This window comes from Propithecus coquereli, unplaced genomic scaffold (assembly GCF_000956105.1).
Source record: "Propithecus coquereli isolate 6110/MARCELLA unplaced genomic scaffold, Pcoq_1.0 Scaffold175, whole genome shotgun sequence".
Taxonomy (NCBI): Eukaryota; Metazoa; Chordata; class Mammalia; order Primates; family Indriidae; genus Propithecus; species Propithecus coquereli.
Genome location: NW_012142190.1, coordinates 5215062 through 5239012, shown reverse-complemented (window position 1 = coordinate 5239012; position 23951 = coordinate 5215062).

The window sequence follows — 23951 nt, the reverse complement described above, 5'->3', positions numbered from 1 at the left end:
GATCCGGTTTTGCGGTATTCAAACTAAGACAGCCATTCACACTTTACAAAGTATGCTTACTTGTATTTTCTGTAGTTGTTACATTTTTGTGAAGTAGGTTGGACAGGACATACTATTTTCTACTTTACAATAAAGGGAGGACACCAAGGCCTGAGGAATTCATCTCCCATCATGAACAACCACCACCAGGGTCCCTTAGCTAGTAGCAAATAGAATTTGAACTCAGACGTAAGTCTTCTGACTTCAAAGTTATGTCTTTCTGTTGTGCTGTGCTATTTGAGGACATCATTCCCAGGCCTCCTTTCTACTGTGTAAACAGAGGCTGTATTAAGAGACCTTGAGTCTATAACAAACAGTGCCACTTTGATTTTATTGTAACTGCCTAGATAATAGTCACTTATGTGTCCTATGGAGACTTTGTCCTGTGTATTTCAGAGGACTCTAGGGTTTTCCCAAGTGCTGGTTGGTGAAAATGCTTTTCTAGACTATTCTTTGGGAGCCACTAACAAGGGGCAGAGGCTCCCAGTCTCTGTAGGAAAATTGCAGGTGAAACAGAATTTCTTCCAGTGAATTGTCTCTCAGTTTCCAAGATTCACCTTCAAAGGGTGGTGTGTCAAGCTTCATGACCTAATTGCTTTAGCTCTGAGGTGCGGCAGCTTGTTAAAAATTCTCACTCTCTATTGATTCCCTGGGGCTTTTCAAAAGGGAAGGACACTTCTAATACAACATGTGAAGAACCTGTAATACAATATCATCAGGAGTTGAAGGCAATCAAAGTCCAGATTTCAAAACCCACTGCCGCAAAATGTTTACTTGTCAGATCTCATTTGTTGACAGTGTTCAAACGTGTGTAATTTCTTGCAAGGCAGACTTTTAAAATGTGAGGAACATGGCAGTAATGAAGAAAATTTGAACGGTGGGTGAATGTTGAGCCTGAGTGTTTGAGCTTGACTTGCTAAAGTCAACACAATGTCGGCATTAGAATTCAGATGAAATTTCAGCTCCTGTGAACAAGCTGCCATGCAGTCAATTTGTCAAGGTAAAACTTCAGAGCCTTGTTCTGTGTCTCTTCTCTGTAATAACCAGAACTTCCAAGACAATGTGAGAGGCAATTTCAGGGATATTGATGACAATTCTCTTGCTGAGACGGTTGCACCAAATACAGTGGCAAAAGGCTTAGTCAAGTACTTTACAGTTTACAAAGTGTCCTCTCTTAATTTTGCTGGTTTGGTCCTCACAGTAATTCCATAGAATTGAGAACACTTTTCAACACTGTTGGATACCAATTCTTCTGCTGATTATTAAGTACCTTATGCATGGAAGGCACTTAGAAGAACTTTTGATTATGACTAAAAACAAGGCAGTCTAAGCTTTGAGAAAGTTCTGGCTGTCCTTCATTCTGTCAACTTACTCTACAGCTATTTAGTTAAATAATCATGTGGTTTTCATGTTCTTGACCATATTTGCAAAGATTAAATGCCTAACACACTGGGACTGGCTTTATAAAGGTAAGATATTGACCCTAAATAATGGTCAAAAGGCATAACCAATTCAAAGTTACCCTTCAAGGGTGGTAAGAATTGTTATAACTTTGTCCTTCTATAATTTTACACTTTTATGTCTGTTATCATTGCCCTAGTACAGAATTTCTCAATGTGTATTCCAAGGAGCTTTATTTCCTCAGGATGTGAATAGGTATGACTTGTTTAAAAAAATAAGATTATTGGTCAGATAAGTTTGAGAACTGCTTGTTTAGGAATCACTGGTTTAAACTAAGTTGAAGATTTCTCAATAGCAGGATACTACAGAGCTTTTAATGAGCTAATACATATTATACTCTCCCAAAGGGGTTAGAAATTGTAGTATTTCTTAAACAAATTTACTTATTAAGCTCTTTTTCGTAGACCTCCCATGGGAATGACATGCTACAGAATACAGTATGGAAAATACCACCAATGTATTTGAATAGAATGGAATTACATTGGCTTCTCTTGAATTGGCCTTTATCATTATACTAATAAAATTAGTAACTTTAGTTCATTTCTAATGTCTTCCTTTTATTTCTGCACAATTTTCCTGGAAATAATTTACTGGTACATTATTTTGTCCAGGAAACTAAGGCCTTGTGTCCTTGCTGCTATAGAAATTCATGTCTACTCTGCAGGGTTGCACAGTAAGACTGAGAACTCAAATTGGTCATTTCTGAAAGTAGTATTTTTCATTGAGTCCATTAAATCCCTAAATTACTTTGACATTTATATAAGTATAATATACATGTCAGACATTTCACTCCCTGACAAACCAATGTGCATAGAAAAAAAATGTAAGAAAATAGCAAAAGAGGCTGGGCACAGTGACTCACGCCTATAATCCTAGCACTCTGTGAGGCCAAGGCGGGTAGATTGCTTGAGGTTAGGAGTTCAAGACTAGCTTGTGCAAGAACAAGACCCCATCTCTGCTAAAAATAGAAAAATTAGCTGGGTGTCATGGCGTACACCTATAGTCCCAGCTACTTGGGAGGCTGAGGCAGGAGGATTGCTTGAGTTCAGGAGTTTGAGGTTGCAGTGAGCTATGATGATGCCACTGCACTCTACCCAGGGTAACAGAATGAGGCTCTGTCTGAAAAAAAATTGAAAAAAAAAAAAAAAAAGAACGAGAATAGTAGATGAAAGCTGAAGAAGAAAAAGAGACAGTATTATTTTATTGTGTGGTAGCATAGGCAGCCATATTTATTAAGTACATGACAAATAGGTACCAGGAGATGAACTGATGTGGGGATGCAGGTGGAAATAAACCTTCCTGGTTCCCATTCATGGATTTTATTGTCTTCTGAGAAAGACAGGTCCCACTGGCCATTACAGATGAGTGAGTGCTTTGAAGGAAAAGTAGAGGGTTTTGTGGATGTGATTAGCAGGTAGATCTAACCACTACAGGGGATCAGGGAAGGATTTTCTCAGGAAATGACATTCAGGCTGGAATCTGAATCCTGAGCAAGAGAGGAGGAGTCAGGATGTTCTGAGCAAAGTAAATGTTATTTGCAAAATTTCACATACTGGAAGATAAGAGAGAAGTCCAGTCAATAGCAGGCCATTCTGTGGGGACCCTCAGAGGGTGTCTCAGCTTCCTGATCCCTCCTTACCTGCCTGCAAGAGACATTCAACATCTACTCAGTTGTTTTTCACAGATCTACTAAGGACAAGATTCCATAGAGCATACAAAAGATGTCTAATTCACTTCAAAATAATTTATAGTTCAGGAGCAGGCTACAAATGAATTAAAAAATGAGGCAAAGACAAGTAAATATTCATTACTATTAAATAACATCTGGAAATAAGAGACCATGATGAAACTAGGTCAATCCACTCCGTGTGTCAGATTGAGGCCATGGACTGAGGACACCTGCAAAGCCCTGTCTCCAGTAAAACAGACTGGAGGGTATTTGAAAATGTGCTAGGTACAAACCAAAACAGAGTTGCCATTGAAATGCCAAAGGCAGTTTCTATCTGATAAGAAACTATTTGAAGAGAATAGTTCTGTTGACCCAATACATCTTTAGAGAACTCTCTTTCCTTGGTCAAGCAAACCCCCTTCATTGGCCTTTTAATTAGATTAATATATATGCAATAATAATAATGTATAGACATCTTATTTAAATTTCACAACAGCCCTATAAGGAACATAAAGTCTTGTGCTGCCCAATGACAGAGATATGTTCTGAGAAATGTGTCATTAGGTAATTTTATCACTGGGCAAACATCATAGGGTGTACTCACACAACCCTTGATGGCACAGCCTACTACACACCTAGGCTATGTGGTATGGCCTATTGCTCCTAGGCTACAATCCTATACAGCATTTTACTGTACTGAATACTGTAGCCAACTCTAGCACAATGGTAAGCATTTGTGTGTCCAAACATAGCTAAATACAAAAAGGTATAGTAAAAATGCAGTATTATAATCTCATAGGTCCCCTGTTGCATATGTGGTCCATCATGACTGAAATGGTATTATGCAGTGCATGACTGCACTATTATTTTAATTTCCATTCTATCGTGAAAACTGTAGAGAGGTTTGTCAACTTACCCAAGGTCATATCAGATTTGGGACTGAAACCCTGGCTTGCTAACACTAGAACCCCTGAGTTTCCTGAGGCTGCTGGGACAAATTGCCACAAACTAGATGGCTTAAAACAACAGAAACTTACTGTCTCATAATTCTAGACACCAGAAGTTCAAAATCAAAGTGTCGGCAGGGCCAAGCTTTCTTCAGACGGTCTGAAGGAGAATGTTTTTCGTCCAGGAGCAAGCTTCTGTGGCATCCCTTGGCTTGTGGCCACATCACTCCAATCTCTGCCTCCAGGTTCACACTGCCTCCCCCTCTCCATCTGCTTCTCTGTGTGTCTCTTATAAGACACTTATCAGATATAGATTCCACCTGTGTAATACAGAATGATCTTCTCTCAAGACTCTAGATTATATCTGCAAAGATCCTTTTTCCAAATGAGGCCATATTTAGAGTTTCTAGAGAATTAGACATGGGCCTATCTTTTGGGGAGTCACCACTCAACCCACTACAACATACAATGCCCTTAACCAAAAACATCATACTGTCCAAATGGCGATGTGGTCCCGGCAGATAAAACCACTTTGAATAAAAATGTAAAAAATTATCTATGGTGGAGGAAAACAGCCTGGTTAACATTTTGGGAAAAATGTCTTTTGTCTCAGGAGAAGATGAGGATGATGGGGAATATGGCTTGGTTTATTCCTCACTGTGATTCCCATGGACAGAAGCTGGTAAGAATATTTTCAACATTGACCTTGTAGAACTCTGGACAAAAACAGAATGGATTAGAGACCCAGGGGTCAAGTGAGGTGCAGGCTTAGGGACTGTTCCACTTCCCTACCTCTGGATGGAATCTACACGCACCTGTCTGGCTCACAGAACAATCACTGTTGCACATCATATCCTTTTCATGGTAATTTATGATTGATTATTGCTAATAAAAAAATCTAGGCTTTGGAATACTTATTTTTGTATCTCTCCTACTTCTCATGTGTTCTCTAGGCATACAGTCATCTCCTCTGAAAGCAACGATGGCATCGTCTCCTTTCTAAATACACATGTCTCTCATTAGTCTCCTGATTTATCACATTATCTAAATTGTAAGCTCTAACTAAGGTCATGAACATAACATAGTCGAGCCTGGGAAGAAGAGCTGATTTGAGTCCCGAGAGGCCAGCAGCAGAGCAAACAACCCCGAAGTTCCTACAGTGACTTCAGTTTGATGGACTATAATGATGGTTCAGACCAGCTTGATGGCTGAGGGCAGAGGACAGGGGACAGATGGGAGCTCTTGTCATCAGCCCACACTGACATATAATTCATTGTAAACAAATTGGTAATAACCTTTGTCGCATTTGACACACACAATTGCCTTTTATTTTGGGAGGGTATTTCCTCTTTGGTAAGGTTTAAGCTGGCTTCTGTATCTCCCTTCCTGCAATCTCAGCATTGTTCATGATAACACGTTCCTTTTCTCATTACTGTCATTCTGCAGAGGGATACAAATGCACAAGACCAAACAGAAGTCAGTTAAGCCCAGAAGTCCATGATAGCAACAGAGGATGGAGAAAATATCCATACGCAAACTAAAAACTGTCTCTAAATGAATGCAGACTGCTCTATAAAGCTTTTTAAGGTTTGTAATCAGGCGTGTAACCAGTGAAAGGTTTACCCTGTCCCGAGGATTGCCCCCACTAACACAGTTCCTCATCAGAGATAATGAATTTGGTGTCCTTGCTGCAAAGCATGGTTTTCAGAAACCACAATATATCACTGTTTAGGTAATACTAAGTTTTACAAATATAATACAAACACAGTGCCCAGGGACTGGCTTTCTGAGTTAAGAATTTGCTTAAGTGGGCAAAAGTCATCTTGAGCCCTCATTTCTGCCAGGAAGTATTAGGTCACAGAGTCTCCTTTTTGATTTGGGCATATTTTTGACAATATCCCTAGATCTTTTTATTGTTTCTCTAATGAGAAAAGAAGATAAAAAAATTTCTTATTTCTGAATAAGTATTTTGGCTGTTGCAAGCTTTATGTCAATTTAATATAATATTTTAATTATAATTAAAAAAATATATAGTCACTACAGGTAATTTAAAAAAATAAAGAGACATGGAGAATAAATTGAAAAACCTGTAATACCACTACCTAGTAATGACCACTTAATATTTTCATATATTTTTGGTGGTAATATTTTGGATTTTTGTTTATATGTATCATTTATTAAATTCCTACTATGTGGTAGGACTAGAATAGGCACTTGACTCGCTCATTCAAATTCACAAAAAAAACTTCATTAGAGAGGTACTATCCTTCTTGTTTTATACTGACATCGTACAGTCCAGTGAATTTTCACATGATCTAAACTAAAACTTGGTAAATCTAAGTCTGCCTGACTCCAAACATAATGCTCCCACCCTTGATGTTATATTGTTTCTCATATATAAATATATATATATTTATTTTGATTTTCATAATAGTCAGAAGCATATCCTCCCATTGTTAACTATTCCTAGAAAATGTTATTTTAATGATTTCATAGTATTTTACTGCATGAATGTCTTGAATTTATTATAGCAATATTGTAATGAGCATCATAGAACATAAATCTTTAGCTTCTGATTTGTTCCTCCAGATAGATCTTAGAAGAAGAGTACTGTGAAAACTGTGACTATTTTTCAAGCTCTTAATTTTTATTCTGAAAGTGTAGGACAGTAGCTTATATATTATCTACTAACCCGAAAACCATTCACCTGGGGAATGAGGCTCAGAGAGTAGATTGATAAGAAGCAAAAGGAAAGAAAAGAACAGAAAAATGGGGAAAAGCTTCTGATTAAGAAGCAAATGAAACAAGGATGAGTTGGAATTCTAAGACACTGACATGTGTTGACAGCCTGTATTCTTCTTTTGTAGATCCACCAAATTTTCCTTTACATAATTCTCTTTTCAGCTCTAACTAATTCTGAAATTAGGATTTGGAGTGGCATGAGCAGTAAATTAAAAGAAGAGGAATTTTGGCAAGATGGTCCTACAAAGACAACAGGAAAGCTGCCACCTGCCTTTGCAAGCTTTTGCTGCCTCCACTGGACACACCATTCCCTTCGGCACCCAGTAGAAAGGCTTGACATGGTGCTCCCAAGCCACTCACTGCTCATGACTCCCCTGGGGCCCACTGCTTATGGGATCAGGGTTTTGTTAAGACAGATGTGGCAAAATGGTCCCATTCCCTCTCTTTTACTAAAATTCTTAGAGAGGAAAATGACTTCATGGTATAATCTTTATTTGTCAGCCAGATAATTAATCTTTTCTTTGCTGTCAAATTCACATTGTCCCAGGGCCTATTCCTCTGTGGAGACACCGAGGTTCAAAGATCCCAAAGCACCGTTTCTTGTCTCCAGACTGCTCTCTGTGCTCTCAGTCACTGACATCTGGCCATGAACTCTCTGACTGCTTTCTTGAAATGTTGCTCTGGCATCTGTAGTCTGCATCGTAACTGCAGTCCCCTTAAATGTGAGCATGGCCATCTGGAAATGAGTTAGCGGTTTTGATGTATGGTATCTTCTTCTGCTTCACCCTGAAAACCTAGGCCTCTGGCCATATGTTTTTCTTGTGTACTTTTGAAAGCTAGTAAAATGACACCATCTGATTCATTGAACAAACATTATTGAACAGCCATCATGTGCCAGCCATTCTGTTATTCTGTCTCTGCTCATACGAACAGATAAAGAATATACCATGAATCCTGTCCTCAAGAAATGTTTAGTGGGTCAGACAAAAACACAAATAAATAATTACAGGAGATTTTTATAAGTACATTATTAGACATAGGCCCAGGGTACCACAGAGAAGCATCTAAATTAAATTGGGTGACAGAAGCTTTTCAGAGGAAATGGAAGGCTTCCTAAATGATGCTTAGATATGAAGGCAGAGGAGGAGGGAGAAAAATGTGTTCATGGAAGCTATGACAGCATGGAAAAAGTATGATAGGCAGGGGGTGCCAGATTTAGCAAATAAAAATCTAGGATACCCAGTTAAGTTTGAATTTCAGGTAAATAACAAATAATGTTTTAGGGTGAGTATAAACATGCCCCATTTAGTATTTAGAATATACCTACGCCAAGACTTTTCTGTGATTTATCTGAAACCCAAGTTTAGTTGGGCATCCTGGGTTTTATCTGGTAACCCTAAGTTGATAGGGAATAGCTAGTAATTTATGGGTTGCAATAACAAGTGAATAAAGGAGTGGCTGAGGGCGAAGAACAGAGATCAAATCATGAAAATCCATTTGAACATGATCCTGAAAGCATTAGTAATCGTTGGCCAACTTAAGGCAGGCAATAACACTGCATGTTCAAAGTCACGTGGGCCTAAATGTGGGGCATGCGTGTAGGTAGCCAGGTTATTGAGGTGCTCCAGGTAAAGGGTAATGATGCTTGAATCAAGGCAGTGGGAGAAGGGACCCCTGCTCCTCCCACACCTGTCTAGCTGTCACTCCCCCTCTGTGCACTGATTTTTCCAGTGTGCTGCTGACAGTTTATCTATAGAGAGGTCTTCTTCCTAGAGCATTTTTGATATTGACCCAAAGTGGCCAGAAATCTTAGGCTAAAGAGGACTAGTAGTCCTTGTAGGCGAAGAATTCATTGACAGTCGACGAAAAATAGATTAACAATTATAGGGTATGTCAGATGGGCCTAATGATACAAATTTAAAACACAATTAAAATGGATTTTTAGACATACAGGGTCAGGCATAAGTTTAAGATACTGTAGAGAAACTGGACTTGGGCCAGACCCTTCATTCGCCCTTTGGGGAAACAGAGCCCCTGGCCTTACACAATGTGCCTAAGGTCACATAACCATTCAGAGTCAGTGGGTGTCTTGAAGACCACATCTTCTGACTGAGTGCCCTTTCAGTAGCATCGCTTACTTTTTCCGGTTAGCTCAGGTTGAGGAAACGGCAGCACACTTGGGTGCAAGGTATACAGCCATGCCCTAAGGAGTAGGGGAGGAGCAGGCTGGGAAACTAAGAAGTGAACAGGATGTAGTTCCAGAAATCACTGTCTGGTGGAGAAGATGGATGTAGCCAACAATGATACAATTGGGCCTGGGACAAATGCTCTAAAGGTAAATAAACTGCCATGAGAGCTGAGAGCAGGGAGGAGAGACTCCCTGGGAGCAAGGAGATTGAGAACGATATCCATGCTGGGCTCTACAGGATCAGGAGCCCATGGCAAGGCAATAAAGAGGAGGTAAAGAGCCATGAAATCTTTGCTATGTTCAAAGTAGTCCTTTGTGCCTAGGCCACATAGGCCTTACGGGAAGGGTTGAGAATGACAGGTGATTAACAGGTGGGTAGGTGACAGTTTGCAAAGAGTCTCGAAAGCTCTGATAAAAAGTTTGGTCTGTTTTCTGCAGGCATGAAAAATTACCCAGTTTATAAGCAGAGAGATAACCTAATCATGGTTGTGTTTTAGAAAGAGAGCCAAGGCAGCAGGGTGGAGAAGGCTTAGACAGGGGAGGAATTTAACACAAGAAGATAAATCAGGCCACCAAAGTGGATCAGGAGTGTTTCCCAAAGTGTACTGGGAGCATCTCTGGGCCCCTAAGCTGCTACTTGGGGGGATAGAGGCTCTCAAGCATGTTGGGAGACACTGAACCTTATGTCTCTCTTATATTTCCAACCTATTTGAATACAGAATTTTTTAATAATACTTCTACGAAACTAATATAGGTGAAATTTAAAGTATTTTATAACCAATAATGAATAAACACAACTAATCAGAATGGATGCCAGCAAGGTTTTAGAGACCCTCTACAAGGCCAAGCATGTCCCAGAGAGTGGAGAGGTGGGAGAGTTTCCAGGCAAGGGGAGGAGGCAGCCAGGACAACGGAGGCTCTTGAAATCTGTCTCTGCAAGTAAGGTCACGTTGCCAGTGACAACATCATAGTGGATAAAAAATACACTTGAGAGAGGGGGCGGAGCAAGATGGCCAAATAGAAACCTCCAGCGATTATCCCTCCCTACAAACACCAAATTCAATAACTATCCACATGAGGAAGTACCTTCAGGAGAACCAAAAATGAGGTGAGTCATCACAGTACCTGGTTTTAACATTGTATCAAGGAAAGAGGCACTGAAGAGGGCAGAAAAGACAGTTGTGCGTTGCCTACACCACTTCTCCCACATCCCCTGGCAGCGCCATGCCAGTGAGCTGAGTGGCAAGAGAATCTGTGTGCCTGGGGGAGGAAGAGTGAAGTGATTGTGGGACTTTGCATTAGAACTCAGGATCACCCTGTCACACACAGGGCAACACAGCACAGGGTAGAATACTGCTAGTGCCCATGAAGGAAGCCTTTAGATCAACCTAGTCAGAGGGAAATCCTCTGCCTGGAAACCGAGTCCTGACCAGCCCCACCTCTGGCTGACAAAGAGCAGCCTGCAGCCTGAAATAAATTGATAAGACTGTCAGGCAACAAAGGCTGCAGTCCTTGGGCAATTCCTGTGGCTGTGCTAGCTCAGAGCCAGGAGACTTAGGGTGCACGTGACCCAGTGAGACACCAGCAGTTGTGGCCAAGCCAGTGCCTATGTCACCCCTCCTCTCTCAATTCCAGGCAGTCCAAGGAGAGTCTTCTTTCACTTGGGAAAAGGAAAGGCAAGAATTCAGAGGACTTTGTTTTTCAACTTGCATACCAGCTCAGTCACAGTAAAATAAAGTACCAGGCGGACTTCTGAAGCCCCTAATTCCGGGACTTAGTTCCTGGATAGCATTTCTAGACCCACCCTGGTCCAAAAGGAAACATGTTTCCCTGAAGGGAAGGACCCAATCCTGGCAGTATTCACCACCTGCTGACTGAAGAGCCCTTGGGCTTTGAATAAACATCAGAGGTAGCCAGGCAGCAGACGCCATAGGCTTTGGGTGAGACTGGGCTGTGTTCAGGTGTGACCTGGCGCTGACGGCCACAAGGGAGTACCCACATTGCTGCTCCCCCAAATCCAGCAGCCCAGCACAAACAGTGAGGGAACAGAGTGAGAGACTTTGCCTGGTAATCCAGGGAATTCCCTGTGTCTTACCCAAGTCCACCAAGGTGATACCACCAGGAGTCTGCAAGAGTCACAGCATTATTGGGCTTTGGGCACCCCTGTGCTGATATGGCTACAGTGACCAAAGACTCAGATCATAACACTCAATTTCCTTTGAATATCCAGAAAGCCTTCTTAAGAAGGATGGATTCAAACAAGTTCCAACAGCAAAGTTTAAAATAAGTACCTAACTCTTCAATGCCCAGATACCAACGAACATACATAAACATCAAGAATATCCAGGAAAATGTGACCTCAACAAACAAACTAAATAAGGCACAAGTGATCAATCCCAGAGTGATAGAGATATTTGACCTTTCAGAAAAAGAATTCAAAATAGCTATCCTAAAGAAGCTCAGTGAACTTCAGGACTACACAGAGAAGGATTTCAGAAGCCTATCAGAGAAATTTAACAAAGAAATTGAAATAATATAAAAAAAAATCAAACAAAAATTCTGGAGCTGAAAAATTCAACTGACAAACTGAAAAATGCATCAGAGTCTCTCAACAGCACAATTAATCAAGCAGAAGAAATAATTAGTGAGCTCAAAGACAGGCTATTTTAAAATACAATGTCAGAAGAGAAAAAATTTTAAAAGAATAAAAAAGAATGAAACACTCCTATAAGATCTAGAAAATAGCTTCAAAAGGGTTATTGGCCTAAGAGTTACTGGACTTAAAGAGGAGTACAGAGAGAAATTGGGGTAGAAAGTTTATTCAAAGAAATAATAACAGAGAACTTTCCAAACCTAGAGAAAGATATCAATATTCGGTACAAGAAGGTCATAGAATACCAAGCAGATTTAACCCTAACAAGGCTATCTTAAGGTATTTAATAATCAAGCTCCCAAAGGTCATGGATAAAGAAAAGTCCTGAAGGGAAGCAAGAAAAGAAAAAAAAGTGACACATAAAGGAGCTCCAATACACCTAGCAGCAGACTTCTCAGTGGAAAAGGGCAGGAGAGAATGGCATGACAGAAAGTGCTTAAGGAAAAAACCTTAACCCTACAATATTAAATTCTGCAAATATATCCTTCAAACATGAAGGAGAAATAAAGACTTTCCCAGATAAAAAAAAGCTGAGGGAATGCATCAACACCAGACCTGTCCTATAAGAAATGCTAAAAGGAGTTCTTCAATATGAAAGAAAAGGACATTAATGAACAAAAACAAATCACCTAAAGCTATAAAACACACTCATATCAATAAGTATATAAATACAGAATACTCTATTGCTGTAATTGCAATATATAAATCACTTATATCTTAAGTAGGAAAACTAAAAGAAAAACCTACTAAAACTATTACAATAACTGCAACAACATTTTGAGAGATAGACAGTATAAAAAGATATGGATAGAAACAACAGAAAGTTAAAAAGCATGAGGGAATGAAGTTAAAGTATAGAATTTCTTTTACATTTATCTTTGTTTATTTGTTTGTTTGTTAGTGAGTTAAGCTGTCATATATTTAAAATAATTGGTTAGAAATCAATAACAACAGCAACAATGGAAACTGTGCAAACACATGGACATTAAACAATATGCTCCTGAATGATTAGTGGGTCAAATGAAGAGCTTAAGAAGGAAATTTAAAAATTTCTTGAAACAAATGAAAATAAAAACACAACATATCAAAACCTATGGGATACAGAAAAGCTGTACTAAGAGGAAAGTTTATAGCAATACAAGCCTGCAACGAAAAAATAGAAAAGGTTCAAATAAAAAACCCAATGATGAATCCTAAAGAACTAGAAAAACAGGAGCAAACCAAACCCAAGATTAGTAGAAGAAAAGAAATAATAAATATCAGAGCAGAAATAAATAAAATTGAAACAAAAAAGTACAAAATATTAACAAAACAAAAAGTTGGTTTTTCTGAAAAGATAAACAAAATTGACACATCTTTATCCAGAGTAAGAAAAAAAGGGAAAGAATACCCAAATAAATAAAATCAGAGAAGAAAAAAGAGGCATTATATCTAATACTGCAGAAATTCAAAGGATCATTAGACACTACTATGGGTAATTATATGCCAATAAATTGAAAAACCTAGAAGAAATGGATAAATTCCTCGACACATACAACTTACCAAGATTAAACCAGGAAGAAATCCAAAACCTGAATAAATCAATAATACACAATGAGATAGAGGCAGTAAAAAAAAGTCTTCCATCAAAGAAAAGCCCAGGATTTGATGGCTTCACTGCTGAATTCCAAACAGCATTCAAAGAAGAATTAATACCAATCCTACTTAAATTATTTCAAAAAATTGAGGAGGAGGGAATACTCCTTAACTCATTCTATGAAGCGAGTATTATTCTGATACCAAAACCAGACAAAGACACACAACAACAAAAACTATAGGCCAATATGTCGGATGAACATAGTTGCAAAAGTCCTCAACAAAATACTAGTAAACCAAATTCAGCAACACATTAAAAAGATTATTCATCATGTTCAAGTCAGATTCACCCCAGTGATACAAGGACGTTTCAACATATGCAAATTAATTTATGTATATATATCAATATATATAATATCAATAGAACAGTACATAATATTCTAATATCAACAGAACAAAGGACAAAAAACATCATGTCAACTGATGCTGAAAAAGCATTTGATAAAATTCAACATCCATTTCTGATAAAAAAAAAATCAAAAAACTGGGTAAGAAGGAAATTACCTCAACACAATAAAAGCCATATATGGCAGACCCACGGCTAGTATCATACTTAATGGGAAAAATGGAAGCCCTTTCCGTTAAGATCTGGAACAAGAGAAGGATGCCCACTTTCACCACTGTCATTCAACATAGTACTGGAAGTTCTAGCTAGAGAAGCCAGACAAGAGAAAGAGATAAAGGGCATCAAAATTGGAAAGGAAGAAGTCAAATTATCACTGATTGCAGATGGTATAATCTTGTATCTAGAGAAACCTAAAGACTTCACAAAAAACTATTATAACTGATAAACAAATACAGTAAAGTTTCAGGATACAAACTCAACACACAAAAATCAGTAGCATTTCTATATGCCAACAGTAAACAATCTGAAAAAGAAACCAAGAAAGTAATCCCATTTATAATAGCTACAAATAAAATAAAATACCTAGGAATAAACTTAACCAAAGGAGTGAAAGGTATCTATAATGAAAGCTATAAAACAATGATGCAAGAAATTGAAGACACACAAAAAAATGGAAAGATATTCCATGCTTATGGATTGGAAGAATCAATATTGTTAAAATGTCCATACTACCAAAAGCAACGCACAGATTCAATGAAATCCTCATCAAAATATCAATGACACGCTTTATGGAAATATAAAAAATAATCCTAAAATTTATATAGAACTACAAAAGACCCAGAATAGCCAAAGCCATCCTGAGCAAAAAGAACAAGACTAATCACATTGCCTGACTTCAAATTATACTACAGAGCTGTGGTTACCAAAACAAAATGGTACTGGCAAAAAAACCGACACACAGACCAATGGGACAGAACAGAGAACCCAGAAATAAATCCACATATCTGTAGTAAACTTATCTTAGACAAAGTTTCCAAGAATATACATTGAGGAAAGCACAGTCTCTTCAATAAATGGTTCTGGGAAAACTGGGATCAAATCAAGTTAAAAAGCTTCTGTCCAGCAAAGGAAACAATCAAAAAAGGGAAGAGACAACCCACAATAGGAGAAAATATTTGCAAACTACCCATCTGATAAGGGATTAATAACTAGAATGCATAAGGAGCTCCAACAACTCAATAGGAAAAAATCAAATAATCCAATTTAAAAATTTGCAAAGGATCTGAATAGACATTTTCCAAAAGAAGACATACAAATGGCCAATAGGTATATGAAAACATACTCAACATTCTTAGTCATCATTTGTAAATCAAAACTACGTTGTGATTTCATCTCACCCTAGTTAAAACGGCTTTTATCAAAAAGACAGGCAATAACGAATACTGGTGAGGGGAACCCTTGTACGCTGTTGGTGGGAATGTAAACTAATGCAACCACTATGGAGAATAGTACGAAAGTTCCTCAAAAAACTAAAAATAGAACTACCATATGATTGAACCATCTGCCTGGTTCAATTATATGCCTGCACTGCTAGGCATATAATCCAAAAGAAGGGAAATCAATGTATCAAAAAGATATCTGCACTCCCATGTTTACTGCAACACTGTTCACAGTAGCCAAGATTTGGAATCAACCCAAGTGTCTATCATAATAGTGCTATGATTGTGGTACATGTGGTACATATACACAATGGAACATTAGGTAGCCATTAGAAAGAATGAAACCCTGCCATTTGCAACAACATGGATAGAACTGGAGCACATTATCTTAAGCAAAATAAGCCAAGCACAGAAAGCCAAATCTCACATATTCTCACTCATATATGAGAGCTGAATATTAAAACAATTGATCTCATGGAGACAGACAGTAGAATGATGGTTACCAGAGGCTGGGAAGTGAGGAGAGATAAAGTGGGGATGTTTAACAGGTACAAAATATAGTTAGATAGAATGAATAATATTTGATAGCATAACAAAGTGACTATAATCAACAGTAAGTTAGGGTATACTTTAAAATAACTAAAAAAGTGGAATTGGAATGCTCCTAACACAAAGAAATGATAAATTCCTGAGGCAATAAATACCCAAATTACCATGATTTGATCAATACACATTATATGCCTATATTAAAATATCACATGTACCCTATAAACATATACTATTATGGACCCATAATAATTAAAAATTAAAAACAAAACAAAAAAACCACACTTGACATTCAGAGCTATCCACAATCTGCCCAGAATCCACATGAAGCCTTACCTGAAATCAGGCATCATCCCAAACTCTCCTCTACAATAAATAAGATTGTTTCTTTTTTCTCAAAATGCTTTCTCTTTTCTGTCTCTATGCTGTTACACAGAGTATGTTTCCAAATTATGCTCAGGAAAATATCAGTTCTTAGGGCTAAGACTTGTCCAGTTTGATCTGGTACAACCACGCCAATTGTGGAAATATTGAAACACATCCATACCAGTTTATCATGAGAGCAGGAACAAGGTGAAAATACCTTCAGATTTTCCTCCCCCTTGCTTTCCTCACTGTTCATGAGGCATGGGTCTACCTCAAGTGAAAAGCGGCATCTGTACTACATGAACAAGACCCTCACATTACACTCCAAAACGCCCACCCCTTTCCCACCTCAGGGCCTTTGCACATGCCATTTCTTTCACTTACAATGTTCAGCCACTTTCTTCTAGCTAAAACCTCTACATGCTCTGATGTTTAATCTAGGACCTACTTTTATGTCTTAACTTTAGTCTCACCTTTTCAGAGAGGCTCTCTCTGATCATCCTATCTAAGGAGCCACTCCTTTTTATTTATTCTCTAAGCCTGTTAGTTTCCTTCTTGGCATTTATAATAACTTGGAGTGTGATTTTTATAACTCCCATCTCTATTAGAATATAAGACTTATGAAGACAAAGGCAGTATCTGCCTGGTTCAACAATGTATCCCTAATTCCTGCAACAGAATATGCTACGATAGTAGATATGTAGGCACTACCTGTAGAGGGAAGAGAGGCAGGCAAGCCAGCTGCCACCCAGCCAGGCTGGAAGATTGGTAACCACAGAGGAACTCCCAGGTCTTGAGGGGCTGCCCTCCTCTTTTGCAAGGTGAGCTTACTCCCCCCACCCACTGCGTGCAAGAGACCTTCACATTTGACTTCACACAGCTCTGGGCCAATCAACACAGTGGGCTGTGACTGTCATGCTAAAGTCCAGCAATTACAGTGTGACACGTTTGTACAAGTCAGCTCAGAGCTTCCAGGCCTTACGTTTATGTATTTGACTTTAAGAAGAATTATTGATCCTTCAGAGCACCAAAATTGGGCCCTGTTCTTCCAGATTACTTCAAAACAAATGCCACACTGCTGTGCACATTAGTGAAACATTCAATTGTCATCAGTAGTACTGAGCAGGGCAAAATACACACCAACCACACTGCTCTGCATCCTAAGCAACTTCACTTGATGTTTTATTTTCCATTGCCATAATGGTACCTGTTTTATTATAAAATTAGGTGACACTATAAAATATAAGCCCTAAATAATCCAATTATGCCTTTCTCCTCTCTGGCATGATTTATATTTTATATAACAAAGAAGAAAATAAATGCAGATTTGATTATCCAACGGGGCTCTGGGAAAATTGATGCAAATAAATTATTCTCTTCAGCTTTTCACCATAACTTTTAACACAGTGTTGGGGAAGCTTCAGAATATTAAGAGAATGAATAAAATAACCTACATGTTTATAGCCATCTCCCAAACCTGGAAAAGAGTGACTAATACAGTTGTAGGTACATAAAAGCATAACAAAAAAGGACAACTTAAGAGATGGATAGATAGATAGATAGACAGATAGATAGATAGATAGATAGAAGATAGGTAGGCATACAGATAAATCGGTGACAGGTAGTAGACACATGACAGAAAATAATGGAGAAATAGATGACGGATGATGGTGATGATGAAGATACACAGATGATAAATAGATGATAGTTAATAGGTGGACAGATATCTGCATGTGTATGTGTAGATATCTGTATAGATCTATACATACAGACACACAGGAGAGGGGGAGTGCAGAAGAGAGATGCACAAACTTATATCCTATTGGCAACTATTAAATAACATGCATATAGTACTTTATAATTTATGATGTTATAAATTTTATCTTTTGATTATCAATACATACCTGTGGATAGTTAAGGCAGGGGTTATCTTCCCATTTTACAAACAAACAAAACAGCCTCAACAGACTTCCAGTGCTTTGCCCAAGGTCACACAGCTAAGAGGGGGGAGGAAACACAGCTCATCCGCCAACATGACCCCACACCCTCTTTCATATGTGTTCTTGATGCAGAAGATCTTCTACCCTGAACTATACATAGCCATTCATTCAAGGCTTGGACATCTAAAACACTTTTTGGTATAATAAAATGTAATTTATTTGTAGGTTAGAAAATTTTCTGTAGAATATATTTCTAGTTCAGCAGAATTTAGGGAAATGTATTAGTTTGGGTTTCAGTACTCCAGAGATGGTGCACAATTGCTGTGTTTATCTGTATTCACAAGCTGCCATCAGGAAATATCTTAGACCAATTGGGCCCAGAAATCACTGGTGTGTATTATTTCTGAGATTATACTAATACTTAGATCTTTAACCTACTCTTCCTAGAAATTCAACCACTAATTTCAAATTCAAGTACTGATTTTTATGTTTCCTTATTTCTGATGTATTTTTAACTAATGCTGGTGCAAGAAAGGAAAACATACCACAATCTTTTCCATTCTGTCTCCTCTGTGTGTCTTTCCAAGAAGAGGCAGGGTAGAGGGAGCTTCTTTACTGATTTGCGTAAACTGGCAGAGACGTCTGTATTTATCTAAAGAGATGAAAGGAAAACAAATAGATAAAAAAAAAAAAAAAGAGGAGAAATGTTAGATAACTGGTGAATGACACAGTTGTTAAACTTGGTTCATTTTTCCTGCTTGAAGAATGTTATATTTGTTTTTTGAGAAAGTCATCATTAACCAACATTTCATGGATTATGCTCCTTGGCAAGCTCTTTGAAAAGTGGGGGTAGAAATAGAAAAATGTTTGGGAGATGCTGCCTGCTCCATGGCCCTTAGAAAGTATTACTGTGTGTGAGTCACTGACGCCTCTGAGATATCTGAGTGGTGGGACAGGCAAGTTTAACTTTAGGTTAGCCCAATGTCATGAAATTATTTGGCCGCAAAATGTATTTTTTGAAGAAAACTCATATTAATCATAGAATATAAGCTACTGCTTAAAGTACATTCATGTTTAAGTTCGATTACTTTCTTATGTTTAAATTAATCACTTAATCTTAATGTTAAAAGCACCAGATTGGATTATGATTATGTTGAGCAAAATCAGTGTTTCTGTGAGACAGGTTAAGGTCTATTTAGGAGGGAGTCAGATTAGGATTAGGTTTATAGTCAACAAAATAAAAGATTTATTTCCCCCTTATACTCTTCCTTCAGGTAACCACCTATTTATATTATGGATATACTCTTTTTACTCTGACATATAGTTGCATTTTAGCTACTTGATTTTTAGCTTTTTTCATTCTATTCTTTTGCTTGTAACCCATACTCATAATATTAAAAGAAAAATTACCCCCAAAAATCCTTGTTAAGCAGAGTTAAAACCTTTTGTAAAAGTCCTTTGTCATTCATCCCTTGCAACTGCTTTTTAAACTTGGTTGGTTTGTAAGATTTCACACATCAATCTTCCTTTAACTTGTTCCTAAGAAGCCTTCGTTTCAACTTCCCCGCTCTCTTTCATTAATCCTGTACTTTATTTGTCTTGGTAGCTCAGTAATGTGATCATTCCTTCTGAGACCACTTCTAGACACTGTGTGACCAAGCCCAAGCTTGTACCATTCGCTGAACAATAGCCAAGAAGGTGAGAGACAAGGCGTTAGAGCAAGCAAAGCATCTTTTATTCAGAAAGCTGGCAAACTGAGAGGATGGCAGACCAGTGTCCTAAAGAATCACCTAAGTTAGTATGAACTTCAGGCTCCTTTTTATGTTAAAAGAAAGGGGGAAAGGAGAGGGATTGCAAGAGGTGATTGAGCACTGCAGACATCTGGGCATCAGACCCTTGGTCAGTTCTTGGTCAGTTAACCTTGGATGATGTAAGTCAGGTCACGATGTTTTTATAAATCTTTAACATAGCATTATTATTTGTGTGCATCCTTTCTTTTTTATCTGCCTAAGAGTTAGTTTTGGGAAAGGGATAGTTATTTTCTTTTTTCTAGAACTGAAATACAAATTAAACTTTTTCCATAATTAGCTGGCCTACACCAGAGCTAAACAAAAGCTTTTAACCTAAAGGATGTTACCGCAAGGGGTCAGAAGCAAATGGAGCCAGTCATGCTAAGCCTCCCTTCCACTGTTATCATTTCCCCACTGTCAAAGGTACATTCAATAATCTTGTGGAATTGGGGCAATGGGGCATCTTTTCTTATCTGGCTACTTCCTGCTGGGCAGGATCGATAAGGGGTGGCTGTGGAATGAAGCCATCTGACCTGACTAAAGAAATATTCCCTAGTGCCCTTTTTTGGAACAGTGATCATAGGTATCTCCCTTCTTGCTTTGTGGGTTATAGTCAGCATAGCTCTTGGTTATAGAATATATAATAAGTTTTCTAGCATATATCATTATAACCAAAAGAAGAACAGAGAGGCCTAATTTAAGAATGCCCCCCAAGATTGACCAGATTCCACTAGGAATCCAAGAAAATAGGTCTTAAAGCAGTCACTAAGAGTGTCCAGCTAAGCTTGCTTTGATGTTTCAAGGTTTGCTGGAGCCAGGTAGCCTGTTGGCTAATTTTCTCAATGTGGGTCCCTACTTCAGAGTAGGAATTAATACACATGCAGCTGGTGGTGTTAGCCACCATACAGACTCCTCCTTGTTTTGCAAGCATATATCTAGGACAATGTGGTTATCAAGCACTGCGTTAGCAAGGGAGTCTAATGATTTTTATACACTAGCAGTTTTATTAGCAATAATGTTTAAAATCTTAGGTAAATTTCCCAGTATATGTTGATGGTCAGCTACACCCCACCAAAGGAGGAAGAAGTAGCTGAAGAAACATTTGTCCCCATCGGTATCTCTCCCTAGGAGATCAGAAGCCACTCTGATAAATAATTTTAGGGTACTTGTCCAATGGGCAACTTCCGACCTGCTGTGGACTGAAAAGGATGGTAAGAAGTCCCACAAACGAGTGTCCCCATCACCCAGCTGTTTAGACAGTCATAGGCCCAAGGGATTTCCTATCACCCCAACAGACAAAAATATAGCTAGGAGGGTACACAAGCAGTACCTGTTCCTGTTTGAAGGTTTATGGAAGCATTTTTTGGTAACATAGCGGTTAGGTTTTTGAACCGGGAGTCTGTGTAAGGGAGTTGATCTCGTTCTTTGGTAGTTGGCAGGCTGTCACTTTTCCTAGACCTTGGGGAAACATCTTTTGCTGGTGTACTATTGTACAAACAGGGGTCCCACAGTCCCTGTCTGAGGAGTTAAAACATTTGTTAATGAGATAACCTAAAGAAGGTAGTTCTGAAAAGGCCATGACATTGAGTTTCTACAATAAGTGCTTAGCTTAGGGAGACCATTTGGCCAGTACTTGGGGTATCTCATTTGAGTCTTATTTAGATAAGACCCTGGGGCTTGGGGCATATTCTGTCCCTCGGCCATCAACATAGGGGCAGGAGCAAACGGTGCTGATGATGCGGTGGCAAGAAAGGAAGTGATGGTTGAGGTAAAGGGACTGTTGGCACAGCAGGGGCTGGGTTCAAAGTTTGGATTAATATTCCTTCCTCCCTATTGTCAATTTGCCCTTCCTGAAAAATGGGTGTTTTACTTTGTGGCCTCTCAGCCTTTTTAGCCCTTTATGCCGTAGGATGGCATTCATCTTTTTTTTTTCTCATATTGATGCAAAAATATAAATGCTTGCATGTAGGTGATCTCATCATTTTTCCCAGCTCTTTCACAAAATAGTTCTTTCTAACTCTAAAATTGTGCAATAATTCAAAGGACCATTCAGCAACCATAATTCCTCTAACCCGAAACATTACTGTGGCCAAACTGTGTTACAATAAAAAAAAAATGATCCTTTTCTTAGTCATAAGTTCATAATTATAATCAGATCATTTGTTCAGAATACATCCTAACAGACTCTCTTAGGCGATAGATGGAGCTTTCCCCAGGATAACGAAGTGAAAGTATAAACAGAACACACAAAAGTACAAAGGCAACTGACAAACAGATGCAAATGAACCGGTTCTCAAATCAGGTAAAAGCCCAACTATTCCCCTCTCCAACAGGGGACTCTAAACGAAAACAAGAATAGAGTGCTTATTCCCAGAAAAGGCCCAGAGGGGAAGGGAATTAATTCCTGGTTGTACACACTGGAGCAACTTATCCTATGAAATTCCAAATTGACTCCATCAATTCGCAGAGGTTTGGCAGTTCCTTGTTCCAATGGCTATATGCTAGGGCAGTTAGTACCTTCCCTGGGAATCAAAGGGCATCCCCAGAAAAAGTGGTCCCAGAAGCTGCTGGGGACTTTCCTGAAAATTCCCCTGAATAGGGCCAGTTGCCCATGAGCAGCCACTCCTGGCTTGCTTTCCAAATTTGCAACCAAATCCAAGCTCATGACACTCGCCTGACAACAGCCAGTAAGTCAAGAGAAAAGGCACTGGGGCAAGGAAAGCAACTTTTATTCTGGAAGCCAGCAAACCACAAACCAAGAAGATGACAAGACTAGTGTCCCAAAGAACCATATTAAGTTAGTATAAACTTTAGGCTTTTAGTGTTAAGGGAAGGAGGAAGGGGAGGAAGGTTGCAAGAGGTGACTGACAACTGTGCACATCTGTGAGGGTCTAAGAAGGTTGTGAAACTTCTTTGCTGTTGGTCAGCTAACTTTGGATGATGTAGGTCAGGTCATGATGTTTTTATAAATCTTTAACATAGCATTGTTATTTGTGTGCACATTTTTTTATTTCCTCAGGAGTTAGTTTTGATAAAAGGATAGTTATCATCTATCTTTCTTCTAGAGTTGAACCATAAACTAAATTCTTCCTATAATTAGCTGGCCTATGTGCAGAGCTAAGTGAAAGGTTTTGCCCTAAAGAATAGTACCACAGGGGGTCAGAAGCAAAATGGAGCTAGTCCTGCTAAGCCTTCCTTCCACTGTTACAACTGGAGGGGAAATTAAACACCAACAGAAGATTTAGAGTCCCTGACACTCACAGGGCCATGTACAGCTGCTACATGAGGAATACTCAACCCAAATCGTTGAACTTTATTCAATTGGTTTGTGTCTTAACTGAATTAGAATGTTTGCTATAGAAACATCAAAATTAAGCTTAACACTGAACGTTAAAAACAGATAACAGTAAGCAACAGGGTTTGCTATGGACTGAATGTTTGGATTCCCCTAAAATTCATATATTGCAGCCTGTATTCCCAACGTGGTGGTGTTTGGAGGTGGGACCTTTCAGAGGTAAATAGGTCATGAGGGTGGAGCCCTCATGAGTGGGATTAGTGCCCTTATAAGAGGATTCAGAGACCAGAGCACTCTCTGCTCTGCATCATGTGAGGACACAATCAGAAGACAACTATCTGCAAACCAGGAAGTGGGATCTCACCAGACACCTTGATCTTAGACTTTCAGCCTTCAGACTATGAGAAATAAATGTTTGTTGTTTAAACTACCCAAGCTACGGTATTCTAACCTCCCAAACAAAAACAGACTTCTTGAAACCCAAAGTAGATCAGGATAAATTAGCCCTATTCTCAAATTTTACACATAATGACCTGATTAACCTCAAATCACAGTCAAATCATCAGAGTCCAAAATCATCACAGTCAAACCATCAGAACCCAAACAGTATGATGCCCTCTGGTTCCTGGAACACAAAGCTCATGGACATTTTATGGGATGACTGTCACTCAGAGCTCTTCTATGTTATTCAAATGACACAAATTTGTATTTGTGAATTGTCATTCTTTTCCTTAGTTACATTTATGAAACTCTTTATAATAATTGTTGTTTTTATTGCTTTCATGTAGATGTAGATAGTCTATCCTTCTTCCCTCAAATCTGTTTACTAAAAAATACATTATGCTTGAGAAACAAAGGTAATGAGAACTTACTCTATGTTCTCTTAACTCTTTTT